At 44.1% G+C, this 27,930-nt stretch overlaps 1 long non-coding RNA gene across 1 annotated transcript; it reads left to right on the plus strand.

The window, feature by feature from the left end:
* Nucleotides 1-1,852: 1,852 nt before the first annotated feature.
* On the plus strand, nt 1,853-27,930 carry LOC129046722 (uncharacterized). Its single transcript, XR_008508460.1, has 3 exons — nt 1,853-2,098; nt 23,672-23,763; nt 27,870-27,930. It is a non-coding gene; the product is annotated as an uncharacterized LOC129046722 (long non-coding RNA).

The raw sequence follows: 27,930 nt of genomic DNA on the forward strand, positions 1-27,930 counted from the left end.
TGGGTGGTTCTCAACTCCTTCCAGCGTTGCTGCTTTGACCCTGAATGACCCAGACTGTTGGTCCTCTTAGATGCCACCCAAAAATAATGCCCAGCTCTGCAGACCATTCTGAGCAATCTGCTTTTAGGAGTGCTCCCAGCCTTGGTGGATTCCCAGCAATGCAGCCCTGGCTGTCAGCCCCACCTCACCCTCAGAGGGAAAACACCCAGGGAACACTCACAGAATCATTTAGGTTGGAAAAGACCTCCAAGATTGTGACCGTGCTCACAGGGGTTCTTGGAATGAGGGAAGAGACGAGGATCTGACTCCGTGTTTCAGAAGGCTGATTTATTATTTTATGATATATATTACATTAAAACTATACTAAAAGAATAGAAGAAAAGGTTTCATCAGAAGGCTAGGCTAAGAATAGAATAGCAAAGAATGATAACAAAGGCTTGTGGCTCGGGCTCTCTGTCCGAGCCAGCTGACTGTGCTTGGCCATTAATTAGAAACATTCGACATGGGCCAATCCCAGATGCACCTGTTGCATTCCACAGCAGCAGATAACCATTGGTTACATTTTGTTCCTGAGGCCTCTCAGCTTCTCAGGAGGAAAAACCCTAAGTACAGGATTTTTCATAAAAGATGTCTGTGACACAAGACCATCAGGTCCAGCTTTAGGCTGATCACCACCTTGCCAAACAAACCATGGCCCTGAGTGCCACGTCCTTGGACACCTCCAGGGATGGTGACTCCAGCCTGGGCAGCCCCTTCCAGTGCAGAACAGACCAACAGGGGAAGGCTGCAGGGGAGCTGGTGGCGCAGGGAGGCCAAGCAAAGTCTGCCCCCTTCTCCAGGGCATGGAGGAGCAGATGATTTTTTCCTGCAGTGCTCTGAAAAAAATACAAAAAAATTCTTTCATCTCTTTCCTGAGAAAAGGCCAATGCTGAGCCTAGCAGATTATTCAATAACATCCCATAAAAATATTAAACTTCTATATCAGAACCAAATTAAAATTGTATTTCATGATGTGAACAAAGGTACCCAAGTCGATTTCGTCTCTGTCTCCCTCCTTTTTCAAATTTAATATCACACAGAAGAGAGAAATGAAATCTGTATTTAAATGGCTGTGGAACATTGTGCATTTAAAGTGCACAGCAAGTCACTCCCTGAAGCACTCCATATGATATGTAAATCTTTTGATCTTTCACAAAATGCATGATTTCCATAAAGAATAATGAGTGCTAGCTTGGGAAGTACAATATTGACTGTCACTGTACTGCACTTAGCCACAATTATTATTTGCATGGCTTTTGCAACATAACTGGAGGGGAGAGTCCTGTGAATATTTTTAATGCATTCTAATAGCTACTAAAAGAGATTTTATTTTATAATAGGTGCATTCTTTCTTTTGGGTCTACAAGCTTTTTTTTTTTTTTTTTCAATTTATTCATTTCCTTTTTTTTTTTTTTTTGCTCTTTATAAGGAAGCATCTAAGGGGAAAATCAGAGGAGCACACAAGTCCTGAGCAAAGAGGCAATTGACACCCTGCCCTGCCACGAGCTGCAGGAAAGCAGAGCAACCAACAATAACATTTATTAGTAACATTTATTTCTTCTTGAAGCCAATGGGTAAAGTTTAACTTGAGAAAGGATCTTAGGTGTGATCTGTGCGAGAGAGCTTGCAGTGATTGTCCCCCCTTGAGGTGTTTTTTGGATGGATCCTCTGCAGGGTGTAAACGCATGGAGATCCCATGGGATCAGTTTGTCAGTGCCCACGGGGGTCAATGGAGCTTTTGGCATCAACCCAGCCTTTTTCCCCTGGCTTTCCACATGGGAAGGGCTCAAATGCCCTGGCTCAGTGGCAGCTCTGCTTATTTCCAGTGCTGGTGATGGGGAGGGAGGAGCTGAGCCACGGCAATCTCCATGCTGAGGTTTTTCCATCTATTTTTCCCAGCTCCTTGAGGATGCATCAGCCCAGAGCCCTGCTGGAGGTGGGGAGCTGGATCCTGTCAAGCAGAAGGAGAGAATTCTCCCATTTCTCTCAGGGATGCCAGCACCCTGTTTGTTCACCCAGGAGATGGGAAGATCACAAGCTCATGGTGCAGGAAGGAGAGGTAGGAATAAGGCCTTTCACAAGCACCACATTAAATAAAGGAAAATTTACCATTAGCTTGCTGCACCTCTGCTTTGTGGTTCCTTCCTGAAGGTTTTGACCTCTCCCTGAAGGTCTGCTCCAAGAAGCTCAATGCATTTTTTGCTTGCATTACAACAAAGCTGAGAAGTTACAGAGCAGGGTTAGGGTCGGATGACGATCAGGAAAAGGCAGACTATTGAAGATGAAATACAATAAAGGAATTATTGAGGAGTCCAAAGGGACTCAGTGGAGTCAAGTGCTGTTTCAGGACTGACTCCTCAGGGATCCTCACAAGTGACAGCCGTGGGTGTGATAGGAATCCAGCCCCAAGATGGGCCTGAGCCCACACTGTGACCTCTTGGTGCAGGGCACAGACCCCTCCTGGCACCAGGCACCAGAGATTCTGCTGCTCTGCTCTGCTCTGCTCTCTAGGACCAGCCTGCAAGGAGAAAGGAAAGTTTTGTCTCTGTGTGCCTCAGTTTCTCTGAGGGCAGATTAGGCATAGTGCCATTTTCTCTCTTTACAAAAGCACTTGGAGGGCCAGGGAAGAGATTGTTGTAATAATGGTGGAGCTGAACAGTGACAGAGGTGAACTGAGCTGAACTGAAATTAGAAATTGGTCTTCTGATTTGAAGCAGACTTCAGGAGACCAAGATGGTAGCAGACACTTTCTGAGCTCACTGCACAGTCAAAGCCCACTTTCATCCAAAATGGGATTTGTGAAATTTTTTTTCAATGTATTTCAGTACATTGAAATGTATTCAGTACATTCAGTACATTTTCAATGTACTTCAATCCAACCTAGAAAGAATTTAGAACATGAAAAATTAGTTCTGCCCATGGCAAGGAGGCATCAAAATCCCTTTGTTTGTTTGTTTGGCTGCTTGGTTCAAACTGTCACATATCATGGAAAGGCACTGCTCCCATTTTTTCATTGCTCTCATCCTTGAGATTTGACTCCTGCTCAGCACTGACCATTCAGCTCCTCTTTAAAGGACTTATAATGCAGAGGAGGACTTAGATCTTGTGAGCTAATTCTTTCAGATTTATTTCCTGGTGCTAATTTATTACTGTATATTAAATGCTATTTATTGCCCTACCTTTTCTGGAATAATTTATTAGATATTAATTTATTATATATTATTATATTGTATATATAACAATTTATTATATATTAAATGCCATTTATTGTCCTACCTTTTCTGGAACAATTTTTATTTTCTCACCTTAGAAGCATTACTCCATGCACGAGCCCATCTTTATGGGTAAGAAAAGGCAAAAAAATGTTTGGGTTGAATGTCTGCATTGTTGTGTGTAGCACAAGAACCAGATTGTTGATCCTAAGGCTTTCATTTTTAATTCTGGACCATTAGGATAATTTCAAATAAAAAATAATTCCTCTGTGAAAATCTTTGTCAGGAATGAGCTTCACAAGTTCCCCAAAATCTCCTGAACTTGTTTACCCTGGTAAGACTTGTAGTAATTTTCCATAGCATCTTGCCATTTATTATGCTCTGGAAAGGCACTATAGTGATTTCAAGAGGAGAAAACCAAGAAAGATTATTCATTTCACATCCTCATGCAATTCTTTTGTAGGTGGCTTTCAACAAAGGGTGATATTGGATTACATTCATTTTGGTTCTTAATAAACTAGTAAATCTCCCATTGTTCTATGTTGTCCAATTATAAAAGCAATGAATATGAGACTAAGCACTTCAAGATAACCATAGCTTTAAAGATAGACAAAAAGCTTTATAGATTAGGATCAGAATGAAACTGCCATTTTTGTAGCGTTTTGATGAATTATATTTTGTGAATTAAAGCCTTCTCTCTTAGGAACATCAATAAATTACTCTTTAAGTAGGAACTGCAGATCTCAGGAAGAGTTTCTGAGTATCTGGGATACTGAAAAGGGACGGAAGCAAATCCCTCCTAGAAGTTATTTCCTTGCTGTCTGAAGAGGTGATTATGAAGGGTTTTTCCTGGGCTCTGTTTCCCTGTAGGAGCCATCTGCTGGAATTTTCTTGAGCCATTTCTGTTGCCTTCCCATTTTGGATGTGGTGTCTTTTCAAACATGCTTCTTAGCTACAGTGTGTTTCAAGAATTGAATCTTCAGTACTTTCTGAAGGCTTAATTGGCAATAAAAATCAGCATTTTGAAGTCAGGGTTTGCTTGTTTTGCTTGGTCCAAAGCAAAGGTTTCCAAAGTTGTCCAAGAACTGCTTCTGCAAGGTCTCTGGAGGTGGTGTAGAACAACATTGGCCAGTGGTTTGGACACACTGGGCAGGGACTGAGCCACTGCTGTAAAATTCTGAGCATGGAAAGTTGTGAAAAAAATAAGAGTTGCAAATCACAGGTTTAAATATCACAGAGTGCTCTGTGGGCTTTTGAACTGGGATCATTGCCTTGCTTGACTCCACAGGAATTCATGAGACATTTACAAAAAGATTTATTAATCTATTAATTGCCAACAGATTCTTTGTCAGCAAATCCTTAATGGAAAGCAGAGCCCTCCACCCCTTTAATCCTCATAATCCTACCTTGCATGCAACTTCCCAAAATTTGATGTGGAATGGCTTAATATTGTTAAAATTGTCCCTTGGCAGAGGAGAGGCAGTGAGGTGCAGCTCTCTCCAGTGGCCACACAGGACAAATGTGCTCATCCCAGTTCTCAGTGTAAAAGGAACGTGCACCACAGGTGTGAGCTTGGGAGAGAGGAAAATGCATCATGAGGAGATGGAGAAAGAAGCACGTGGCCAGATGTGGGGATGTTTAGATGCCTGAGCCCAAGCATCATTAAACATCTGTCTGGTCGTTGTGAAGGTGCAGCACCCAAATCAGCCCTCGGCTTGGCTTAGGATGAATTTTGGCATCAGGAAAGTGCTGCAGCCCCAAAGAAAGGCTGGAATTGCTGTTTAAAGCAGGCTGGGAGGGGTGCCATGCCTGGCACACCTCAGTGCACAGCTCAGAGGGGAAATGAAGGGCAGATGAGAAGATGCTTCCATGCTGTCAGTGCTCTCCTCAAAACCCTCCTGCTGCTTCCCAGGATTTCGAGCATCTCCATCTCTTCCTGGAGAGTGAGCTTCTGGGAAATAATAATTCCTTAGCTCAGGAGTGTCAGTCTCATTGTGGGGCCGTGCCTGGAACAGCAATCTCAGCCTTTGATCAGTTCTGCTGAAACAACCTGTTGTCTTTTGTAATGACATTTCCATTGGGAATATTCAGATGCTGAGGCTAAAAAGAACCATTTCACAGCACACACACAACTACACACGCAGTGACTTTGCATTTTTATCTTTTTGATTTTCCACTGGGTGTCTTTGCCTGGGTTTTTTTCTGACCACATCCATCTGCTTCCTAGTTCTTACAAAAGCTAGTTTACATGCAATAATTGCCATTAAAATGTGAAGAGAAAGCTCCTTGCACAAATGCATTGTTTTGCTCCTTTTAAAGCCCACAGAAGCCACAAAACTAGATGCAGCTGACTGATGGATGGGTTTATTTAATTATTACTTTCAGAAAAATGTTCTCTATCTTGCCCATAGCAGGTGCAGGCTGTGACGTGGCATTTGCTCTGGTAATTATGTGGTTTTTTTGTAAATAGCAGAACAAGTCAGGATGAAAGATAGCACTGCCCTCAGGTTGTGGGGAATGATTCAGCTTTCTCTTTACCCAATTTCCAATGATACACTGAAATGATAAGGTGGCTTTGATTTCTGTTGCACCTCCCACCCCCCCAATTCCTGTGACATGAAACTGAGGAAGGGAGAAAAGAGGGAGAGGGACTGGAGGGTGGATGTGTGGAAAGGGCAGTTTGTGGTGGATGCTGTTGTTACAATGAGTGATAAAGCTGATTTGGGGTATCCTGCACTGCAGTGTAGCATTAAATAACACTGGCATGTCCAGTAAACAAGAATTAAAGTGGGTTTTTTGTAAGCCTGGAGCTTTCCCAGGTGAGGCACTGCAGCTCAGCACTTCCAGCCATGTGCCCACAGCCCTCTTGCTCAGGTCTGCCCCAGTATTCTCCATCCTGTGCCTCCTCCTGCTCCTCTTCTGTGTTGGAAGGAGTCCCCTCTCAGAGTTCAGGCTGTTCTCCAGCATCCCCATCCCATCCTCATTTCCCTCAGCAAGGGATAAATACCAGGGGCATTCAGGTGGGTGGGTGCATGGAAATTCTTCCCTAAGGGAATGACAACTAGCAAGGGATACCAAGAGAAACATCCCCCAGGCACCAGGAGATCCTTCCCCAGGGAAATGGGAGCTCTGAAGTGTTCCCTGCTGCTGAGGAAGGGTGGGTTTGGGTTGACTCTCGGGCATCAGTAGGGAAAGTCTATTCCTGCAACCCACGCAGAGCAGAGCCTGCAGCAGTGCTGGGCTCCCAAAGGTCTGAGTGGTGGGAGGGTGCAGAACCACAGAATCATGGAATGATTTTTGCTGGAAAATACTTTTAAGTCCAGCCTTTAACCCAGCACTGGCAAGCCACCCCTAACCCACGTGCCTGAGTTGTATGAAATCTCCAGGCAGCATGTCCAAACTTGGGTGAATAAGATTTCCATCAGGGACAACATTTTCAAAGCCAGATAACAACCTTGTGGGCTTCTTTGAAATACTCACTTTGGTCCCTTTGAAGTGGCTCAGCTGGGGTGCCCAGCACCTCTCAGCACCCTGGGCAGGGCCAAAGCCACATTTGGGAGATTTGGTATCTCAGCATCTCCACTCTCAGCTTGTGCTGCTGAGAGCTGCCTGGTGCTTTGTCAGATGCACTGATGTACTTGCAATTCACCTTGAAATCAATAGGTCTTGATGGCCTTTGGAGGCTGCAGAAGACAAAGTCCTGCTGCTGATGGCAGTGTGTCAATAACAGCTCCTGGGACAGGCACCCTTAGGAAATGTTGGCTCCTCTGCTCTCCATTGAGTGTGCAATGAAATGGGAACAAACCCCACAATGAAAATTTGTGTTGAGTTTATATAAAAGCTCAGCTGAGCAATATAATGCTTCAATGGAAGGTGCACAGTAGGTATATGAATGAAAATCAGTTGATTGTTACCATGTTTCTATCAAAAATTAAAATAAAGTCATTCACAAGTCTCAACATTTTATGGAGGGGATGAATTTTTTTTTTAATTAGGATTAAAAATATTATCTACTTAAAATGTGTCCATGCATATAGTTCTGGTACAGCCTATGGCAACACCTATGATTTAAAAATAAAACTGTTTTTTCCAAGAAGGAAGTAATTTTGAGTGATAACTAATTTAGATAGTGCTAATTATATTGGTTGGCACTTGCAAGGGAGTCAATGGATAAAAAGTTGATTAAAGCAAAGTTATAAAACAACAATAAAAACCTCTAACTCTGCAGTTTAAGATGTTCTGAATATTTTAATGTTTGTTCCTGCCAGCTTTCTTAGCTGCACTGCAAAGTGAATTTTTCTGTGTACCTGACTGAAATGAAATGACACGAAAAAAGTGAGAACTTCTGAGGAAGGTTAAGAGCAGTGAGTGTGTTCTACACCCTGAAATACCCTTACTCAGCCGATCTTTTGATTTTCTGAGTTTTGAACCTCTGGTCAGTGTTTGCCTGGCTGACACAAGCAATGAGTACCTGAGAGGATTCTTGAATCACAGAATCACAGAATCACAGAAATTCTAGGTTGGAAGAGACCTTTAAGATCATCGAGTCCAACCCATGTTCTAATACCTCAACTAGATCATGGCACCAAGTGCCACAATAATTCTCTCTCTCTCAGGACATTGCTGGGGTTGCTCACTGTGGATCCTCCCAAGTGCATTTCCTGTCTTGCAATGTGATACAAACACAGCTGCACCCAGTGTCATTGTGTCCTTTCTTCTGGAAGTGCTTACCCAGCTGAGACCCAAAAATGGATCACGTTGACTTCCAGCTGTTTCAGCCTTGGGTTTGCATCTGCAGTGAAGCCTTGCAGGCTTGCTGGTTCACAGCTGGTGTTTAGTCTCTATTTTAGGAGTGGACGGATCCATTCATGGCTTTGGGGCCATGAGAAGCATTCGGGATTCCTCTTCCAGGCTGAAATTCCATATTTCTCTAAAATTCCATATTTCTCTATCTGTAAGTTCTTCTGCTGGAAAACTGAAATAACTGACTAAAGCAGAAAGTGACCAAAGCCCAGACCTCCTCCAGAGGATAGAGAGAGACAAAAAATGAACGAGCCATGGTTATTTCTGTTGATCACCTCACTTTGTTTCTCAAGCCATGTGTTCCCTGCCCTCCCAGCTGAATAATTTGCACAAGGTCGTGAGGTTGGTGAGTTTTCCTGAGAAATCAGGGGGATCTGACAGAGCTGTAAAGAGAATCATAAAATCACAGAATGGTTTGGGTTGGAAACGACCTTAAAGACCACCCAGTGCCCCCCCTGCCATGGGCAGGGACAATTTCCACTGTCCCAGGGTGCTCCAAGCCCTGTCCAACCTGGCCTTGGGCACTGCCAGGGATCCAGGGGCAGCCACAGCTGCTCTGGGCACCCTGTGCCAGGGCCTCACACCCTCAGAGGGAGGAATTTCTTCTCAATATCCCAACAATATCCCATTTAACTCTGTCCTACACAGACAATCATTACTGTGCACACTGAAGGCTGTGTGTGCCTAATGATTTTGTGTGTAACAGAACATTCTGATTAGAAACTGATTCTTTAATTTTATCTTTCTGGTTCAAACTCATCATCATCATCATCATCATCATCATCACCATTATTATATTGTATTTTTATAGAGTCAATACTATATTTTATTTTATTTGAACATATATTTGCCTAATGAACAATCCATCGCACCCCATGAGTACTCGGGAATTCGGAAACTTTGAAAACAAGGGATAAATGTTAAAAGAAAGGGAAAAACAAGTAAGAAATAGAGATATTTAATGTACATCATTTAGGCTGCAGGCAGCCTGGCATAAGTTATCCTTTAATAGAGCTGTAAGAATAATTAATTTTTCAGTTCAGTGGTCAAACTGAAAAAACTGTGAGGGAGGAAGGAGAGGAGGTGAATGGAGTGGGAAGAAACAAGGAGATGTGTTTGGGTCAACCTTAAGTAACAATTTCTCATTTTCTCTCACTGAAGCGAAACAAACACTTGCATTTATCTGTTCCTTTGATAAACTGCCCTATCTGGGTTCCTGAACAAAACTTTCCTTCTAGAAGCAAGGCCTGAAGGTCCTGCCTAGATGGTAGTCACACAGAACGTGTTTATTTTCCTGGAAATTCTCCTTTACTTTTCCTTTCCCTGCAAAGCTCACTCATTAAATCTGCCATCACTGTGCAAAGACTTTTATTAACCACATAATTTGTCAAAACCTGCTGCCCAGCTTCAGTTTGTATCATGTTCCCACACTTCTCCAAGTATGGAGGTCTCAGGAGATAAAAATCCTAAGGAAAGGATTTTTCATAAAAGATGTCTGTGATACCTGGAGGACCCTGTAAGACACTTTCTGCTGGGAGCAAGACCCCTGCTTTTAATGCTATTAACTCTAAATTTACTTCTTAACAATAAGTTTACTTGTATGGCTTTAAATTAGGAATAAATTCTGGGCTGTGAGGGTGATGAGGCCCTGGCACAGGGTGCCCAGAGCAGCTGTGGCTGCCCCTGGATCCCCGGAAGTGTCCAAGGCCAGGCTGGACAGGGCTTGGAGCAGCCTGAGACAGTGGGAGGTGTCCCTGCCTTGGCAGGGGTGGGATTGGATGATATTGGTGGTTCCTTCCAATCCAAATAATTTCATTCTTCTAGGATTCCCTTAATGAACTTTTCAGGGATGTTCTAAAATGATCCTCCAAGCCCCCAGGGGAATGTGGCTCAGATTATGGAATTCACTGTGGATAAGTCTATGGATGATCTCAGAAAATTTGGATTTTTCACCATGCCTTTGCCATGAGTTACAATACAGGCTTTGTCCTATCATCCTCTTCCTCCCTCTTTCAGGAGCCCCTTGTTTTCAATGTGTACAAACAACAGAGTCCTCCCTCACCAAAAAAAACCTAAACACAATTAAAAAAAAATATATGTATATATATATATAGGTGTCTGTCTGATAGACTCATAAGGGCAAATTTCTTTGTGGGTAATCATCAGTGAGCCAAAAACCAGAGACATTTTAAAAGCATGCAAGCAAAAGAGGTTGCTAAAAGAAAAATCTTTGAAGGGGTATTATCCAATTAGCACTGATAGCTCTGCTAATATGGCAGCAATTAAAATGTTGTTTGTGAACTAAATAGGAGAAGACCTAAATATTCTTTGGACTTACATATGAATAATGTTCTAATATCTGGTGGAATAATTATAATGAAGCTGTAAGTATTCTCTCACGAGTTGTTTACTGAAATAGCAGTCTATTTAATCAGTAGCAATGCATTCAAGGTGACTAAATATTAAATATGATTGGCAGCTTGCTGCTTGGACTAAAACGATTAAGTAACATGAGAAAGAAAGTGACAGGTGACTTCAGTCCCCTGGAGGAAACATGCCCCAGCCAGGAAATGGGTTGAGACTCCTAATAATATTGGTAGGAAATAAGTGCTGAAATGTTTGCTTGCAGCAGTCAGTCTGGAAAGGAATGCAAATCCTGTTATACATCTTTTTCATCTTGGTGAGGTTGCAGTGGCAGCAGCCACCAGCTCTGTGCATTTCAACCACCCTGCAGAGGTTCCTGGGTGGGGTGTGCCAGGTTTTCCACCAGCAAAACCCCTCCAGCCCTGGTGCTGAGCCAAATCCAGCCATCCCTGTGGATCTGGTGGATCTGGTGGAGCTGGAGCAGCATCACCCACATCTCCCATGCTCGCCCTTTCTGGTCCTTGCTACTCATGCCTTTGCTTTGGACTCAGTTGGACAAACAGGGGTGAGGGATGAATTGCAAATGGGTTCCAGGAGCTCCTGGATGTGACCGTGTTCACAGGGGTCTCAGGCTGAGGGAAGAGACGAGATCTGACTCCATGTTCCAGAAGGCTTGATTTATTATTTTATGATATATCTTACATTCGAACTATACTAAAAGAATAGAAGAAAGGATTTCATCAGAAGGCTGGCTAAGAATAGAAAAAGAAATGAATGATAACAAAGGCTTGTGGCTCGGACAGAGAGTCTGAGCCAGCTGGGCTGTGATTGGCCATTAATTAGAAACATCCAACATGGGCCAATCCCAGATGCACCTGTTGCATTCCACAGCAGCAGATAACCATTGTTTACATTTTGTTCCTGAGGCCTCTCAGCTTCTCAGGAGATAAAAATCCTAAGGAAAGGATTTTTCATAAAAGATGTCTGTGACACCTGGAGGTCGGCAGGGATTGGATTTGACTCAGGCTCTGACCTCAGGCTTTAACATCTGCATTGTCTCGCCCTTCACATGAGACTAAAATCTGACCTGGGATTGCTGGTTCAGCTCTGGGAAGGGAACAGAGCAAACATGGCATTCCCACCCCACTGTTTCACAGGGGGATGCCAAATGTTCCTGTCTCTAAACTTCATATACAATGAAAGCATTTTCCACTTGGGGTAACTCCATCTTCCCATTTTTTAGAGGGATGAGAAACCAGCCAGGGTCATACAGGATATCCACAACTGGACCAAAATCCAAGTCCAGTTCTTCTATTCTTGTGTCTCCCACCACAATGCTCTCTTTTCTAGCTGGTTCTTCCAGGTTCTCACAAGCATCTCCCTCTTTTCTGGTCCTGTGGAATGGAGTGGAACCTTGAATCCTCCGCAGGGCTTGCTGTAGTCAGTGATGTTGCTCTTCTCTGCTGCTGTGGTGAAGTAGCCCAGCAAAGAAGTTGGGGAGCTTGGGGCAGCTCCAAGGGCAGGAAGAGGGGCTCCCTTCTCTGTCCATGTCCCTAATGGGATCCTAAGTGTGGTATAGACATGAGAGTCAATGCCCTTTTACACAGAAAGTAGAGAATGAATTCCAAACAGTGCTGGAGACAGCTGACCCTTTTAGCACAATGCTTAAATATTCTAGTGCCGTGCCAAGGCAGCATGTGCAGAGTAAATATTTTAATCCCTAATTAATCACTTTGGTTAGATTGGTAAAACAGAAGTCTAATGAAAATAATTTGAAATTTCCTTCATGAATAATTGCATTGTTCAGGGGATTCTGGGAAGAGTCAACTGGCTGACCTTCCATTCTTGAGCTGCTCTATTGCTATGAGACTTAATTTGTGTCCTTCAACCCTTTTCAGTCACCGTCACGAGATTAGAAATACCTTTCATGCAGTTTAGCAGCAACTATGCAAAAGGACAGTGCAGTCAGCAGAGAGGTAAGAAATTAGCACATGCTTCCCTGTGGTGAAACACATACAGTACAGCACACAGGACAGGGCAAAGCTTCTTTTCCACTCCGTGTCCCTTTATTGTGTCCTGAACATGATGGATTGCGTTGTTTATTGAAGTGCTCATGGCCATTTTTAATTAGAGATGTGAGGTCTGCGGGTGCCAGGGCTTTGGGTATTTGCAGGATTGGAAAAGTATTTGCTTGTTGTTACATCCTGGTGGCCAGCACCACGGTTGGTCCCGTGCTTCCAGGGGAATTTATTTCCTCCTGCAGGTCCCGTCTTTCCGGTGGCCTGGGGTGAGGCACCAGCCCTGTCTGGACGAGATGGTTTGGCTTGTAGCACCAAGACTGGTCCAGTGAGAGAAAAATCACACCCTCACTGCTCGGTTCAGCTTGCATTTCTCTACAGACCAGCTACAGTTTGCTGTCAAGGCAAGATTTAACTGCAGCAAAGTCCTTCCCCAGATTTTTAAAAGAACATATTGGGCCATCCTTTGAGTACCACTGTACTCAAACCTCAGTACGGTTCTTCCTGTGCTTGATAGCTGCCAAGGTGCAGCTGGAACTGCTCATGAGAAAAAGTTATGTTGTGCAGGCAAGGGTTTAAAAACACACCTTCAGTTGACAGACCTGTGAGTGTCCTTTCCAGGGGGCTCTTTCCCTGGGCTGCTGCTGGAAGATTTTTTTGCTGTGGAGCTGCAGTTAATTCATCTGCTAAAGTTGGAGTTTCTGTGGAAAGGCAGTGGCATCACACACTGCAAAGTTATTGGGTTTCTCTGGGTTTTGTAAGTGTCTTCTTAGAATCACAGAAGGGACCTGTGAGGATCTCTGAGTTCAGCTCCTGGTTCTGCATGGGACAGCTCCAAAAATCCTCATCCAGCATGGTGTGTTCAGCTTCTGGAGTGGGCACCAAAGCCTGTGGGATCCATGTGGGAGTGCAGGGCAGGGCTGTACAGTGCCTGCAGCCATGAGGGAGGGCACAGAGTGGGAGATGAGCTGTGTTATGGGGTGTTGTACTATGTCCTTTTCTGACTCAGAGATTGAGAGGTCAGATTGAGAGGTGTTTTAAAAACTTTTATTTTATTTTTAGTCTCATGGATGGTGAGACAATACAGATGTTATAATTTGCATTATCACAATTAGAAGGTAACTATTTTTTAATCATAATACACTTGAGTGTTTCATGGCTTATCAGCTTTAGCTACACTATGTTGTAAGTGTTTCTGAATGAATCATCTAAAATTTCCCCTCATAAGTCTTACCCACAATACATCTTTCATAGTTCTATTTCTCTGAAGTATCTAATATTTTTTATAAAAATAAACAGTTTGCATACAAATACACACCATGTAAACTTATGAGTTTATGAGTGTGGGCCAGAGCCTTGCTTTGGGAGAAAAACGTGTGGTAGAAAATGATCTTTTGGTCCAGGAAACACAACTGTCTCTTCCCTTAGAGAGTTTGGGATGTGTTTGAGCACAGTTCAGAACAGGGGCTGGTGAAAAACTCCACGAGAGAGCATTTCTATCTATTAAGAGAATGATTTTTGAAAGGAATAAACAAATTTAAGCTTTTAATTTACTTTTAGAAGACAGATATTAATCACCATTCTGCTACTGATTTTACCTGACAAAGCCAAACTTTTTGTAATGATTATCACTTCACAGCATCTTGCAGTCTCCATTTTCATTTGTGGGGTGGTTTTTTTTTTGCTCCCACATTCACTATTTTATTTTTCTATTCATCTGCACAGTTGTTGCTTATCAGCCATGGAAATTTACAGATATTAAATTAGCTACAGGAGGGCTCTGATATTGTTCCCTCAATGCTAGAGAAACCTATTGAGAACTAAAGGGAAAATTATTAATGAAAACTGAATGAGAAGGCTATAAAGTTCAAACAAAGTGTGTTCCCTACCTCACAAGATCTGGATGCATGCAAAATTTCATGAAAATTACTCATAAAATGGTGTATTGTGTTTTGCTTCTTCAACCAAAAGCATTGGTGAAATATTTTCATTCAGTGCAAAATATATTGGATGATAATGATAATTAATGTAGTGAACCATTTAACAAGGAGATAATACAGGATATGAAGGGTTTATTATAAAAAATGTGACCCTCACCACAGGACTTGAACTTGCTACTTTTGACAATATAAAGCAAAGCTTCTGCCCTCTGGGCTGGAAAATGTCTTCTCCAGTTGAGATGCAGATCATGAAAGACTGTCATGGAAATGAACTTTGATTTTATGTTAAAAGGTGTGGGGAAAGAGACTAAATCTGTGTGTTTCTGCACTGGTAGGGTAAATATTCATCCCTTTAGGGGATTAGGGTGGTTATGTCTGGACCAAAATGGAGGATAAATTTTAAGATATTGCCTCTCCACTATGATGCTGATGCTGAGCATGGTGTGATCTTTCTATGTGATCATAAGCTAAAGCCAAATAAAAGCAATTCCCACTTGTTAGAGTCTCCTTTAAAGGCGGTCAAAAGTCTGAAGCTTCTGAGCTTTTTGGACTTGCTGGGGTGAACTGAGTTTTGTTCTGTTACACAGAGCTCTTCCAAGACACAAACAAGGAGAAAAGCATATTATATTGAAAAAATTAAAAAGATTCCTTTGCAATTCTCTCGCGTTATTGTTTTGACACAAAGGATGTAAGAGAGAACAGGTAAAGTTAAAATTGGGTTTTCAGCCTAGATTTCCTAGCTCATTCCTTTGCTCTATATTGAGGGAAAATGGATAGAGCTGTTACTGAGTTTAGCCACAACACCTGAACCAAACTGATAATGAATCCAGGAGGATGAAATCAGCTTCAACACCTCCAAACCTGCAGCCATCCAGACAGAACTAAACTTCCAGAGCTCTACAGAATATTGACCCAGCATTAACACCCATGAACCTTAGCAACAGCATGACCTCGTTACCACAGGCAGAGCCATGTCCTGTCCTGAAATTCAGAGCAAGTTCCATTGCTGGTACTGGAGAGGCTGGAACCTTGTCCAGGATGTTGAACAGAGTGCAGAGAGGGCTGAAACCTGTCTGAAAGCCTGGGTGAAAGGCAGACAAATATTTTTACAAATTAAAAACCGGCGTGGCAGAGGAATATGGTCAGAAACTACAAAGGCCTGGGGAGGTTGATGCTCAGGGCAGCCTGATGGCTCCAACGTGCAGCTCAGGGCTCCCAGCGAGCCATTTTAATTGAAAGTGAGAGCATCCGTGGCAAAAGGTTGGGAAGTCCTGCTCTAATTGACTCTTTGTGGGGTTAACCATGACAGAGGACGAGTCAGGTCCCAGCTCTGCTGTGGGTTCAGTCCTCCCCCATCATTAATTACTTGGGTTGCATTTCTTAATCAGCTCGGCTGGGATCTATGGGAGCGATCCCTGGCGCCGCGCCAGCGCCGCCGCTCCGGCTGGATCAAACACACGGCACAGGCAAGGGGAGGAGGGCAGGCCTTGCTTGTTATTCCTTCTCCCTTTGATGCTGAACGAGTTGGGTTTCCAACACAGACCTTATGTGCAGCTTCCGTCCCCACACCAGAGCTGCGGGATCGCTGCCCTCGTGGCCTCTCTCTGGTTGTGTCTTTAATTGACCTTCCAACGTTTTGGAGGGTCGTGGTTCAAATGAGCTGGTTTCCGTCAAGGATCCGGCAGATCCTGATGCAGCTGTAAATCAAGGCAAAGAGGCCCTGCAGGCTTCTCCATACCTGATCTCAGCTATGCCTGCCCATGGAAAGCAGGTTAGAACTTTTAAGGTCCTTTCCAACCCAAAGCATTCTATGATTCTGTCTGCCTGTGATGCTTGCTCTGCAACATCTGGAAGTGGGATTCCATCCGCACCTGCAGATTCGATGGAAAATCGGGATCTTCACAGCCAGACAAATCACAGAGCTGAAAAGACAGGTTTGGAGAGTCCAGGTACCAGCAGGGCAGCAGGAAGGGACCAATTTTGCCATTGTGTCCTGCCTTGCTCAGGGCTGCTGCTCAGGAATTTTCTCTGGGGTTCTCATCCCACTTTCATCCTCTTTCTTCACTACACTTATTTTTTCAGCTGAAGACTAAACAGTTTTGTCCTCTGTGTGTTAAACAGGAGGCTACAACTCACTCTACACAAGTTTGAGGAACTCACCAGACACGTAGGGATTGAAGGGGATGGAAGAAAAGATTTTATACCTTTGTGTTGTGTTTCTCTTGCAGTCAAGACAGTAAAGCAAGTCCATTACCAGAAGTTGTCCTCTACCATCACATTCCTGGGAAGAATAGCTGTTTGGACATGGTTAATGGTTGGATTCCATGATCTTAGAGGCCCTTTCCAACCTAAATGGTTTTATGATTCTTAGGGAGATTTTCATAGAATCATTTAATGGCCTGGGTTGGAAGACTACCTGAAAGACCATCCAGTTCCAACCCCCCTGCCATGGCAGGGACAATTTCCACTGTCCCAGGCTGCTCCAAGCCCCATCCAGCCTGGTCCTGGACACTTCCAGGGATCCAGGGGCAGCCACAGCTTCTCTGGGCACCCTGTGCCAGGGCCTCCCCACCCTCACATTCCTTCCCACTATCCCATCTATCCCTGCCCTCTCTCAGTGTGAAGCCATTACCCACTGTCCTGTCACTCCATGCCCTTGTCCAAAGTCCCTCTCCAGCTCTCTTGGAGCCCCTTAAGGCACTGGAAGGAGGTTTCTCTCAGGAAAGGCTCCTCACTTGGATGAAGCAGCTCAAGCCCCTCCACTTCTCTTGTTGAAGGGAGGATGAGAAGCAAGCGCAGCTCATTTCAGCATTTCGATCTCTCAGATTTTGTTGTCTCGTTGTGAGACCGGTCCAGGGGGGAGAGGAATGGTGAACCCAGAACAATCACAGCACATTTACGGTAAGGGATTAGGTGTTTTTTTTTTTTCCCTTGGAAATTTCACAACTGGCTTTAATTAAGTTCTTCCAAGCCCAGCAGAGGCACACGGGCATTAGAGAGGGAGCGGGTGCGTGCGCGCGCGCGTGTTTGCCGGATGGGATTTTTGAGAGTTTTCCTCCCTCTAATGAAAGTTTCCTTGGCTATCCCTGTTAGAACAGGCTGTAGCCAAGCTTCTGGTGGGCTGACACCCTGTGGCTTGGCCCTGGGGTCACACACTCGTGCCAGGTGGTGAAAGAGCAGCATTTCTCTGCTCATGACCCAACAGCCTGTGCAAAATACGCAAAGAAGTTATAAAACTGGTAAGATACGTATTTCAAAGTCCTGCCCTGACATATTTTTATTATTTCTTTCAATATACTCTTTGGATTACTAATGGTATGTGTCTTTTAAACAGCCCCTGGGACCTGCCTTCCTTCCAAAACCCCTAAAAGTTGCTGGTTTTGCTGTCAGTCCTGCTCGTAAAATGTGTTGTCTGAAACCACCTCTTCCTCAGCAGGATATTTTGTGAGTAGTTTTCTCTCCACCTCTGCAAATTCATGTGCTTTTCGTTTGTCTGCACAGGGGTTGCTAATCAAGGATGTCATGAGCTCTCAATGAAACAAAGTCTTTGGACTTGGGGACCCAGAAAAATGGACACAGTGTACTCCCAAAATGTTCTTAGTAGCACATGTGAATTTCTTTGCACTCAAATTAAGCAGGATTAAAGCAGCTAAACTGTTGTTGCTCAGTTCTCTTGGATCATGTGACAAAGCCTGAATCGCTTTTAGTCACTGGTATAGGCCTAAGTCAGTCCCTTGATCTCCAAATTAATTTTTGAATTGAATGATTGTGTGGGGTTTTTTTGTCCTAATTGAGTCTTCAAGTGAAAAATGCTTACCAAACAGATGGAAAACTGAGGACAAAAGGCTCTATTATGTAATAAAAAAAGGGAGAGTTCACTACAACAGTTTGAAATTAGTACTTGGAGGCTTGATTTATTTTTTTTTCCGTTCATAAGATCCCAAACAGTAAGCGATATGCAGCGTGTTTGGCACAGCTTGGTGGAAAACCATGAGAAAGGAAGAAGGTGAAAAATTTGTGCCAGCATCTCTCACAGCAGACACTACAAAGCATCTCAGTAATTTATTGATTCACTCCTCATTTTTCATGAGTTGATGTGGCAGAAGAAATATTCCTTTTTCCCAGGAAAAAAATGGTTTCAAGGGTTAGCAGTGCAATGCTCAAAGGTGGTTCATGGGTATGAAAAACTCCCAAACTTCCCCTGGGAAATGCACTGGAGTGTCTCAAGTTCTGTGGGACCCTTGGGGTTTTCTTGCTGTCCCCAAACGCTGGGCTGGAAGGATGGGGAAATACCTGGAATTTCTTCAAGGAGCTCGCTTTCATTTCTAGCTGCAGAGTTAATTAATATCCCTGTCTGCTAATGAGCAGGAGTAAATGGGTTTTATTGACAACTCCTGAGTCAATGGGGTTTATTGATAACTACTGAAGTCCAATCAGAAATCCAGGTTAAAATGGGCCATGCTTTAGCCAGCTGTCTCCTTGGCATACAGCTAACAGATGGAATTGGTTTTTTGCCCCAAAAATCCCTGTTGTTGCTCCCTGCAGTTTAACACAAAGCTAATCTCTGTAGTTGTGCCTGTGCTAAATATTTTCCAATGTTTAGAGCACATATATTTGGTAACTCTTTACTTCCTATTGCCTTGGCAACTGAATGCTTTTAAGCTGTTCCAAGTTACAATCACTGCTTAATATAAAAAAAAAAAAAGAGAGAAACCACCCAAATATTAGTTGATTTTTGGCCATGGTTATGGGAAGATCATTGACTCTGGTGAGGTGCAGAAACCACCAGCACTAAAGAGCTGCCTCTCTATATCTTAGTATTTCCTGCAAGGTGCTGCTGCCACATTTTGTGGGAGTTTTACAGTGGTTGGATGAAGCTTGGACAGGAACCATCACTTGTGTTGGGCTCTTCCACAGCCCTTCATGTTTTGGTCAATTTATTGTGTGAATGTGATCCATGGAGCTCCTGTGTTCACCTGGGACATCATATTGCTCACAAATACTGTGCAAAGAGTTTGATTCTGCTTATTCCAAGAGTGCTCAAATCTCCTGGCATAACTTGTTGATAAGTAATGGAAAGAGTCTGGCTAAGTGTGTTCCTGTATTTAAGATGATTTTCCCCAGTGAAGCATCTGGGATATGCTTGGGACTTAAAAGGTTCACAAAAACCTGTATGGCTTCAAGTCCTCCTGCTGGCCATCATGTCAATGCTAGGGTTTCTCCCTCACTGGGACCTTGTGCTCCTGTTGGAGAAAAGGAATAATTCTTGCATATAGAGAGGGAGTAGGAGGGTCTGGGCTACAGCCTCTGGATGAGGAAAAGAAGAGAGCAAAGTAACTGCAGACAGAACAAGTAATGGCAATCTCTTTCCTGAGGTGAAAATGAGGCACTGAGTTCAGAACAAGTAGGACTTTGTTCAGGCAATTAAACTGGCAGAGGGCAGGATTAGATGGGTTACTGGGAAGAAATTCTTCCCTGTGAGGCTGCTGAGGCCCTGGCACAGGGTGCCCAGAGAAGCTCTGGCTGCCCCTGGATCCCTGGAAGTGTTTCAGGCCAGGCTGGAGCAACCTGGGACAGTGGAAAGTGTCCCTGCCCATGGCAGGGGATGGAATTGAATGAACTTTAAGGTTCCTTCCAACCCAAACCACTCTGTGATTCTTTGATCCTAATTAGTGAAAATGGGATATCAGCAGGATGGGAAGGACCTGCTGGATCTAAAACTCTGCAGAGGGATATTTGCCTGGGCCCAGGGCCATGGTGGTACTTTTGTTTGGTACAAATTGAACAGGGTCCATGCACAGGGAAGACCACCAGGATGGGATGATTCCCACAGCAGCTGCCCTGCTCCTGGCTGAGCTGGGCACTTGGGAACCCTGTGGGTTTGCAATGCCAGCCTTAGCACCCACTCTCAGCAGAGCCCGACCACCAAACCAGCTCTGCTCCCTCTCTGCTCCAAGCTCACCCCAACAGTCTCCAAATCAGATCCTGTAAATCAACTCTGCTTAGTTTTCATTATTTTCCTGAATTAGAAGTTCAGGGAAGGCTTATTCTCATTTTGCCTGAAATAGCAGCACATGAGCTGGGCAGGAACAGGTCTAACCTTTCAGCAGAGTTCAGGCTGTGCCACGTCAGCGATTGTTCCTCGCCATGGCAGTGTAAAACCCTTTTCCCTTTCACTTCACATCATTTCTTTCTGCAGAACTGCTTTCAGTGCAGATAATGCACACAGAGGTACAATGCAGGCAGTTGTCTGAGAAAAGAAACCCGTTTTCTTCTAGTGGGTGGTAGGTAAGAATTACTAATCCAATCTGCTTGAGTTAACGCAAAACAAGGATTAGGGTAAAGTTCCCGAATATGTTAATCTTCCTTTATAGGGGCAAACTTTAGCACCGCTATCAACCCCGTGGTTTATAGTTCATGGGAACAATGAACCAATTAAACTCGAGCAGAAAAAAATCTTGCACAAGTTTTCTGATTGTTACCTAATACTTTGAATTCTTTTGATTCTTAATTATTTGCCACTGTGTCGGTAGACGGGGGAAATAAAACGTTGTTTATTATTCATTAGACTGTTTCTAAACATATCCATAATTAACTGCATCTTATTGTAGTTGTTCTTTTCATCTCTTCCTTTATGAAAGTAGGTATTAAATGACACATAAGGGCCTGGAGAACTGATATAATTGTTGGCAGTGGAAATGGATGGCTTACTGGAATTGTTGTGCCTATTCATAGTCAGCTAGTTGTGAAAAAAAGACTCAGCTTGTGTGAAGGAAAGAAAAGGGAACATTCAGAACCATTTCTCTTAGGTTTTGGGAAAGAAAAATTACTTAATTTCACTTTTTATAAATGAGCACTCAACAGCAAAATGTCCTCTGGCCATAAAGAAACAAGCCTTAAATGCTGCTTTAGCCCTGTTGGTATCCAAAATATTCTTACTTACTGCTACTCTTACAGCAATCCATACAAATTGGAAAATTTTACTCTGTACTCTGGATTTTTTTCTGCCTTTCAAATTTCTGACTGGGGAACAGAGCAAAAGGAGAATAATTGGACTTTCTGCTTGAGAGAGAAATGTCAAGGATTTACTTTTAGATGCTAAAGGGTCTATTCTCCTGTCAATACCTGCGTGTGGATCTTGGGAACATCAATTAGAGAAATGTAGTCCTATAGCAAATGTTACACTGCAGGATTTCAACAACTTCTGTGCCAGTGGGTCAGAAAAGGCAGTTTGATTTTTGAGTAATAATGTAGATGTTTTACCTAACCAGCTATTGATCCTGGCAATAAGTAGACAGCAGGGTTGTTTTTGTAGTATCACTATGTACTTGTGCTTGTTAGAGACTGAATCCCACTGCAATCCAATGGAAAAGCTGTTTCTGAGAGATTCTGATGTCACCACCACTTCTGGAAACCTCAGTAATTACTGAGGATTTAATTGGACCTGAAAGAGAAAGGAAGTAACCCCCTACTAAATACATTTTTTGTGTCCAACCTATGTTCCAATGCAATGTGCTTTACATAATGACTCAGGGTGAGACATGTTGGATATTGCAATCCAAGCTCCAGTTCAGTTTAAGTCACATTTATAATGTTCTCAATTAAGAGAACTGCAGGTTAGGGAATACAGCAGGTCACAGCAGGTCAGAGTACAGGTCTCTGTAGCAGAGCACTTGTCAAAGGCTCTTTTTATTTAGTAAAAATTAGTCAGCTTTTACATCCCCTTGGTGAAAAGTGGGCCCTTGTGCAAGGCACTGAGCTGACCCCTTCATGCTGAAGCTAAACTTCTCAGCAGGAAGCAAGGACTTCCTTGGGGGCAGTGACCCAGTGTCTTGTTTTCAGTCCTTTTGTTCAACTCTCTTGGTTTCTGCTTTTCACCTGAGAGGAGCAGACAACTCAGCCCTCACTCTCCTTGGGTCTGGCTGCTCCATGCCTTGACTCTCCAATTCTTCTCTGTGCTCGGCAAAAATCTTTGGGAAGGTGCAGGTGAGGTTGGCGGACTTTTTAGACTGACATCAGCATGCCATCAGGAAGTGCAGTGCTCAGTGCACATATAATCAGAGAATCCTTCAGTTTGAAAAGAAATTTGAGATCATCGAGTCCAGCTGATGCCAAAGCCACCATTAACCCGTGTCCCCAAGTGCCACTTCCACACGGCTTTTAAATCCCTCCCTCCTGTGCCAGTGCTTGATAACATTTTAGATGAAGAATGTTTTCCTTATACCTGAACTAAGCCTCCCCTGGCACAACTTGAGGCTGTTTCCTCTTGTTCTATCACTTGTTACTTGTGAGAAGAAACCAACACTGATAATGAGGGAGTGGATTTAGTGGGAAACAAAGCACACCAAAATCTCAACCACAGCCAGGACATCTCTCCCAGTTTGGAGTGCTGTTTTCTGGGAGCTGAGGGAAGCACTTGGCTGGGGGGTGACAGGTTAAGTGTGGTCTGTCTGCGGGCCAGACACTCTGAGGTGTAAACTGGGAGCGCTCCCAAGACGCCGAGTTACATCTTCTGGAGAGCTGCCCTGCTCCGTCAGGCTCCGCCGTGCCGGGGCCCCATCCTGGGAGCTCTGGAGCCAGTGGGAACAGATGGCACTCAGCACTTGGCAGCATTAGACCCCAAATCCCAGGTCCTGAATATTTTTTTTTTTTTTTTTTTTGTCTAACCACCAAAAAATCTCTTTCAGTTCACAAGTGGCAAAGCAGCAGCAAAACCCAGGTGGAATGAGACGCGCCGGGCGAACCTGGTTTGCTGCTGGAATAAATCTGCAAAAGTAGCGAGTGCTTTTTGCAAGCCCTCCAGTGCACACAGCAGAAATAGTCCAAGTTTGAGGCTGGGGGACTTTTCAAGCTCGTTTCCCTGCTGTGGCACATAACGAAGAGACAAAAACCCCTTTCTGTAGCCTCCGCTGGCTGCGACATTTGTTGGTGTCTGTGGATCTTATTCAGAGCGCTTTGTGCAACACTCGTAGTAATGTAACTGTATTGTGGCAGGAGACTGGAGAGGGCAGCGGATCACTCGCTCGAAAACATGACCTTTTAATTTAAACAAAAGACTTGAAAAAATGAAAGTGGGTCTTAAATGCAGTTTAATCAGTCAGGCGAAAGATGTCTAATGAAGCTGCCAGACAGATTTGTAGCCAGACTGTCACTTTACCCATCATGTTTACAGCCTCCAGTGGTGAGATTAGGACTGGGTGAAGGCACAGTCTATCCAAATTTCCCCAGTCTGCTCCTCTACCCTGTCTGTTGAGTTTTGACAATTTGACAAATTATTTTGTTGTGTTGTCTCTAGACCTGGAGGAGATGAGTGTGTCACTCCCACCTTTGAGTGCAGCTGAGCGTTGCCTGATGGAGCGAGGAGACACCCAATGCTACAAAATCAAGGTAAACCTCTTAGACTTTCTGCTTTATGACATTTTCCCCTGTAGGTGATCTGTGCTAAACCACCTGCGTCTTGAATAAGGACAGCTGAAAAGTTTCAGAGCAATTTCTAAACATCTTGATTTCCTCTGCTGTGAATCAATGAGCTGTTTTTTCACCAGGATCTCTATTCCTTACTTAAAGCCACTGGGACACTGCAGTGATGAACAGGGCAGCTGTGGAAACCTTTCAGCAGCTGTGGCTGCATCAGAAGATGCCTACACCAAGAAGGGACTTGGTTTAATGAGAACCTTTAAGTTAGAAACCTCCCCCAGAGTAAAATTCCCAGCTCTGTGACCATCGTTGCGGTGGCGATCGCGCATTTCTCGCCAACACCAAATTGGTTCTGTCTTAGAGTTTCTGGATGCAGGATTGTTATTCACTTTGCAGGGAATATTTGCTCCTTAAGAAGTTTTCTGTGGCTACCCGTTGTGGAAGCCAACCTCTGTGTTTATCCACAGGCTAAGCAGGGCTCAGACACGCAGCGTCTGAGCTCCCCCGCACAGCCACAGTGGTGAACCCCGGCTGGAAGGGGAGGAATTGCCTCTCTGGAAGATGAGAGGGGATCCATTTTCCATGCTAGCTCTTTCCTGGGGGGCTTTGCCAAGAAGAGAAAAAAATACTCACAGTTTTCTGTCTTTTCACCCCTTTTTTTTTTAAAAAAAGAACATCAAAGTTATCACTCCTGCTTTCTCACCATAATCCCACAAATCCTAATGTATGTCTCCCAGTCCTTTCATGCTAAAAGCACAAGAGTGTGTGTGTGTTTTGCAGCATTTAGGAGGGTGCTGGCTGTTTCCCCATTTGCATACACACTGTGTCACTAAAAGAGCCAAACCAGGAAAAGCAGTTCAAACTCAAACATTTCCTTATTTTTCTCAAGTATTTTAAAGCCAATTTTTATTTTAAAATCACTAATGTGACATGATATCTAATTCTGCTTCAGTGGAACAAGACAAGACAAGTGGACAAAAATGACTTTTCTTGTGAGTTGCTTTTTCATCCTTCTCCCTCTCCCTAAACATTTTTTTTTTCCCTAAGTTTCATGCTTAGCAAAAAACCCCTCTGTAATTGTCTTGTCATGATTGTAGCTTTCCCCATTCACCGCCACTTTACAGGGAAGCCCCGGGAAAAGAATTCTCAGAAATGAAATTTCATGCTTGCATGTGTTTCTGTGATCTGCACTGTGTATGATCTCCGAGTGGAAAAACTTCTCTAAAAATAACTGGATTACCCTTGCTCCGACGCCATCTGAGCAGATCCTGCTGCCCGCCTGTGATCTCTGGGCCACCACAATCGGGGTGACAGGCATTGAGGACAGGCCCTGGCGGTGACACCCCCGCCCTCACCCCCCTGGGGACACGGGCTGGGGGAGTGGGGCAGCCCCTCTCGGCAGAGCACGAAGCCCTGACCTGTGGCAAGCAGGGAAATAGCCTTGTTACCTGGTTATTTGGGAGCACCTGCAGTGGTTTGCATCAAAGATTGTTTTTAGGCTTATTTTCCTATCAGGTCTCCTCCATACAGGGGGTTTTTTGAGGGGTTTGGACAATGAAGCCTGGGGGGTGTGTGTGTGTGTCCAGTGGTGTGTGCAGGGCGTCATCCCAACCCTCCCCATCCATCAGGAAGGCTCCCATGGAGCCCGAGGGCTGAGACCTGCTCCCTTTGGTTGTAAAACCCTCTTTTCTCTGCAGCGTCCAGCCCTGGTCTGGGGCCTGCAGGTGGTATTGCAGCCCAAGAAATGATAGAGTCCAGAGATCCAAATATTCATCTTTCAAGACGTTTTTCTTCTGGTCTTACAACCCTTCTTCCTACACAAACACACCCTTTGGCTTTGTTAGGATGGGAACTGCAGATGCCACAGCAATCAGCTTCCTCTTTCCCTGCTGCCCAGCGATTTCATGGCAGGTTTTCCTGCCTGGAAGCAGAAATGACTTTGCAAGTCCTTGCTCCTGTGATGCCACCCAGCAATGGCACCTGCCAGCTGGGCCAGCAGTGCCCACAGGACAAAAAGAGTGTGTCCCTCACTGGCATGGCTGTATCCAACCCTGACCCACATAAGTAACAGTCCCACAAGGGCTACCTTGAAAAGGGATTAGGTAGGAGTGGGTAGGAAAAACCACAGAGCAGATGAGAGCAATAACACATTAGCAGGAGCAGGAAGGCTGGTCCGGTGACTGAACACCAGACTTGGACTCAGGAGATCAAGGTTTAATCCTCCATTCTTCCACAGATGTTGGCAAGTCACTTAATCTCTCTGTGCCTCAGTTCCCCATCTGGAAAAGGAAGATAATGGTAGTTCCTTTGTCTGCACTGTCTGTTTAGATTTCTAAGTTTTCCAGGGCCAGGGATGCTTCTTCAGGAGTGTATGGATGGCACCTACCTCTGCAGAGGGAATCACACTGCAGCCTTCCATGCTGGAAATGATAATTAATAACAGAACTATCAGTCCTTTAATCATCAGGGAACCCACGCTGGCTTGCAACAAAATTTGCAATTAGTGCATGATCGGACCTTTAATTGAAGTTGAATAAACACTTCATATGACATAATGGGCATTTCCAGAAAATGTTTTGTGGGGTCTTGAGACTCTCTGTTTGCATCTTCAGATGACCACAACTGTCATCCTCATCCTGGAATACCTGAGAGCCATTTTCAAGATGGGTATTAAAGCAGAAGTTGTAGTGAGGGGGTTTTAACTGACAAGAAATATCAACAACAGCTTTGCCTGTGGTCCTTCCTGACCCACCATGGATTCAGAAGAAATCAGAGCAACTCCTGCTGTGGGGGTCTGCAATCCCCCTGCTTTGAAACCCTCTCTTTCTCCATCACCTGAAAAGTTTGGGCTGAATTCATAGAATCATGGAGTCATAGAATATCCTGGGCAGGAAGGGACACACAAAAATCATTGAGTCCAACTCCTGGCCCTGCACAGGCCATCCCAAGGACCACACAATGTAACCTAGAATATTGAATTTAATGCTCTCAGGGTTATGTATATGTTATATTATTAATGGTGATGTTGCTAATACTATGGGGAACCTACCACAGCCAAAATTACCCAGGTAACTTTTCAGGAGAAAAAAGCCCAAAGTAACTACTTCTAGAACTTTTCCTTTGCTGATGTGACATGAAAGAAAAACATTTTGAAGTCTGTTCACTCTGCTTTCCAGTGGGAGAGAATTGGTATCTGTCCTGATTATACTTAGCATCTACCAGAGTCTTCACTGAGGTTAAAAGGAAATTTCAGCAGGTAGGATTATCTCCAACAAGTGTTACATCCTGCCAAATTGTGTTTGGATTTTGTTAGACTTATTTACTTGTTCACAACACCCAGGGAAGCAAAGACTTTTTTCCTGTAAAGAATTTGGCTGTGTTTGAAGATATGGGAACTGTGTTTTTCAGGTGAATCAGACTCAGGTGGACTTTGTCAAAATATTGATTTACTGGCTTTACCTCTCTCTTCTGCTGGGTGTGCCATGGCTCCTGTGAGCAGTGCTGAACTGCAGGAATACCTTCTGGTGGCAGCTTTGGCTTAGGACAGTTCACTTGAAGTTTTTGGGATTAACTAGTTCATGGTTGTGTCTTGGCTCCAGCTGGTCTCCAGAACTGTGGGATGTCCTGAAATTCCCTCTGTGTGTCCTGTCCCTCTCTCCATCTCCTCTGACTCAGTCCAAGAAACTCAGTGAAAATGAGGCCTGATGGTGATGCCCTCACTGATGGTTCCTCACATAAACCCCTTGACTTCAGCCCTCTGATCTTCCATCCATCTCCTGTTTTTCCTGTGCTTGTCCCTTGTGCACATCCTTGCTTTCCAACACTCCCCATCTTGCTGTTCAATCCTGTATCCCAGTTTTATTGATGAGACATCAGGCTCTAAGTGAGGTCTGGGCCTCTCAGTCCTTCTCTTGTTGTCTCTGTCCCTGATGAAGCTCTTCTGTGCTCATTTTATGTATCAAAGGTAGGTGGTTCTCTCATATATTTGTTTTTAAGGGATGATCTGACTGGAGAACTGATGCCAAGTGTGTGCCCCAGCTGCACCTTTTACTTCCAAATCCTCTTTTGTTGAACAGGTGAGGAGCTCTGAGACTCCTGGACTCACAGCAAATTCCTAATGAAGAGGGAAGAGTGGGG

Source organism: Molothrus ater, chromosome 6 (assembly GCF_012460135.2).
Source record: "Molothrus ater isolate BHLD 08-10-18 breed brown headed cowbird chromosome 6, BPBGC_Mater_1.1, whole genome shotgun sequence".
In the NCBI taxonomy this organism is placed as follows: Eukaryota; Metazoa; Chordata; class Aves; order Passeriformes; family Icteridae; genus Molothrus; species Molothrus ater.